This window comes from Tupaia chinensis, unplaced genomic scaffold, assembly GCF_000334495.1.
Source record: "Tupaia chinensis unplaced genomic scaffold, TupChi_1.0 Scaffold000044_1, whole genome shotgun sequence".
In the NCBI taxonomy this organism is placed as follows: domain Eukaryota; kingdom Metazoa; phylum Chordata; class Mammalia; order Scandentia; family Tupaiidae; genus Tupaia; species Tupaia belangeri.
The window spans coordinates 968,723-971,922 of record NW_006159500.1 but is presented as its reverse complement, the minus strand read 5'-3'; the positions used below and the strand labels follow the sequence as shown (position 1 = coordinate 971,922).

The 3,200-nt window shown below is 36.6% G+C and overlaps 1 protein-coding gene and 1 pseudogene across 1 annotated transcript in view; both read right to left on the bottom strand.

Moving 5' to 3' along the window:
- The window catches only part of MAGI2 (membrane associated guanylate kinase, WW and PDZ domain containing 2), a 701,446-nt gene that overhangs the window by 133,854 nt on the left and 564,392 nt on the right, over positions 1-3,200 (bottom strand). The window lies entirely within an intron of this gene.
- Positions 1-3,200, bottom strand: part of LOC106735272 (programmed cell death protein 5 pseudogene) — a 46,021-nt pseudogene that overhangs the window by 39,729 nt on the left and 3,092 nt on the right.

The following is a 3,200-nucleotide window of genomic DNA, read 5'->3' as shown; positions in this document are numbered from 1 at the left end:
TGAACATCATTTGTAATTGAGAAATGCAAATTTAAACCGCAATCATATGTCATTTCCTATCTACCAGAATGATAGTTTTAAAGTTTGCAATACAAGTCTTACACAGAATGTGTAGTAAGGAGAACTTTTTTTTTTTTCCTTAGGAGTGATTTTTGCTATAGGGTGCATGTACTCACTGGAGAGACCAAGAGACAGAAAGTGAAAAATCACCTCCTGGGCATGCACGCACATGTGCCCAGAGTGACGTTTAAGCCACTGGGTCCAGGACTCAAACCGTGGTCGACCACAAGGGAGTCCAGTGATGTAACAATTGTGCCATCTGCTGGTCCCAAGCATTTTTTAAAAATTAAAGTTTATTCATTTATTTCTTCTAAGAGAGAGACAGAGACAGTTTCAACACCTTAACCATCATGCCACCTACTGGTCCCTCCTGTTTCCTCTTAAATATAAATGCCTACACATGTCTTATAAATTAATGTATAACAATTATACATAAAATAGAATACTTTTATTTCATCATCACTGGCTAGTCATGTCTGGAACACACAAAGAAAGGTGACAAAGTCAATAAAAGGTGATAGAAAATTTTGATTTCTTTTTATAAAAAGATGATACACAGTATCTTTTCTGCCCATTGTTCAGTGTAACAAAACGGTTTAGGTCATTCTGAAGTCCACAGCAGGCAAGAATTTTATGATGTGTGAGCTTCTGAAAGAAGAAACCATTTTATAAATAAATTTATGTGGTGCTAAGTAGCCACATGGAACTGTTACACAGCTGTAAGGTGGTGAGGTTATAAAGTGATGTTCCTTTTATATCATAGAGAATACACCTATGGAGATGGGTAGAAACAAGAAAATATTTTACTATTTTGAGAGAAAACTTGAACTTTTTTCAGATTATCTTTTTTTTAAGAGTTTTTTTTTTTTTTAACCTTAGGGTGTGTGTACTCATTGGAGAGAGAGACAGTGAGAGGGAAAGTGAGAAATCACCCCCCAGAAGGGATGGCCATGCTGCAATCCCTTCTCCTCCATTATCCTCCCAGATCTTGGGCACGCATGCACATGCGCCCAGTGGGAGTTTCAAGCTACCGGGTCCAGGACTAGAACTGTAGTCAACCATGTGGTAATCCAGAGACATTACCACTCTGCCATCTGCTGGTCCCTCAAATTATCTTTTAAAATAATTATTAATTTATTATTATTATTTTTCAATTCACCAGAGAGAAACAGAGAGAGAGAGAGAAAAGGAAAGTGAGAAAAGCAAACCCTCAGATCTGGGACTCAAATAGCAGTCAGCCATGTGGGAATCCAGTGACCCTAACCAGCATGCCATCTGCCGGCCCTCAGAGTCTTTGTTAACTTGACTCTCAGATTTTTAAAAACATTTGGAACTATTATTCCTTCCCTTTGAATGTCTCTTAATTTCTTACATTTCCACTTCACTGAGCTTCACCAGTAAATTATTTTGTATGTTCATTATTCTTTGCCTGTGCTTTCTGTTTAGTTTCAGGTTTTAATTAGCTTATATTCCTAAGAGCTTTATACCAGAGATTTATTCATCAGTTATGAAAATGTTACTCTCTTCAATTTTATTAGACTTTTTATAAATTTAAAAACATACTTCTTTTAAAAACAGATCCAGTAATATTTTGTGATAGTTTATTATACTTTGCCTTAAAATCTGATTTTTTTGTGTTTCTCTTACGATATTAGCCTTCTTGAGTGACTAATGAAAAGCAATAAAATAAAAATATGTTTCCAGTTCCTATTCTTATTTTCTGCATTTACAGATTATATTTATTCAGCTTTTATTACATCAGTATAAATTGATATTTAAAAACCATGTAGTATTTAAAGCCAAAGACTGCTACTCTCCACTTGTTTTTTGATAAACTGAACATTTTACATATGTATGACCCACATAGTTTTTCTTGGCATTTATTGTAACTGTTCTATTCTATTCAAATTCTTTATTTATTTCTTTTTTATTAAGGTTTTTGCTTTAGGGTGTTTGTGGTCACTCGAGAAAGAGACAGAGAGGAAAGTGAAAAATCGCCCCTGGGGGGATGGCCACTCCACAATCCCTTCTCTTCCATTTTCCTCCCAGGATCGTGGGCACACATGCACCCAACACTGTGAGTTTCAAGCCACTGAGTCTGGGATTTGAACTGTAGTTGGCAATGTGGGAGTCCAGTGACATAACTGCTATGCCATCTGCTGGCCCCTCTATTCAAACTGTATCTACGACCTGTCTTAATATCTTCCACACATATTTCATTTTTTAATCTTGGTAAAAGTTAACAAACATCCTAATAGATCTTTTGAACCATTCTAACAGCTCTGTAAGGAGATACCATTCTTTCTGTTTTGTAGGAAATTGAGATTAAACAAAGTGAATTGATGTGTTTAAATTTAATAATGCAAATACATTATTTTGGAAGTTGGAAGTAGGGTTGAGAGTTTGAACAGGTTCAAGTGAATCTTTAAATTCATTTATTTACTTTTATATGTGGGTTCAGTGGATCCAGAACCTTAAGTAACCATCTACTGAGTTTCTGAACAAGTTTCTCATCCTCTCCCCTGCATGTAGACTTTGGTTTAGAAAGTGAATGCTCAAAAGAGTCCATTATCTTCCCCACTACTTAAAAAAAAATTAATCAACTATTTTAAATTTTATTTATTTATTTTAGCAGAGAGCCAGTGAGAAGAGAGAAAAGATAGAAAGTTTCTCGAATGGGGTCCTCATGCCACAACACCCACCTCCCCCTGAGTGTTGGAGTGTTAACTGGTCCGAGTCACAGGTACACGTGTGTACCTGTCCTCCTCAGGGAGGTTCCAGAACACGAACCCAGGACCCTTCCCATGTGGGCCCTCTTGCATCACTGCTGTGCTACTACCTGGCTCCTTCCTCACTGTCTTCTGATTGTGGTTTGCTGTTGGTGTGTTCTCATACTTTGAGAGAACATAGATCTTATGTCTTATCAGGATCTTGCCTGATCTGACACTTGTTTCATCAGATGGAAAGAAAGCATTTATTCAATTCACGAAAAAAACTAAGTAAACATAACAATGGTTTCATAGGAGGAAAAAATATATCTTCACTGGCGTATTATTAATCAGTTTGAAAAACAGTCTAATTGCTGATGATCCATGCGAAGACCATTTTTACTGCTGCAGGTGCCCAGGAAGACTGGAGTG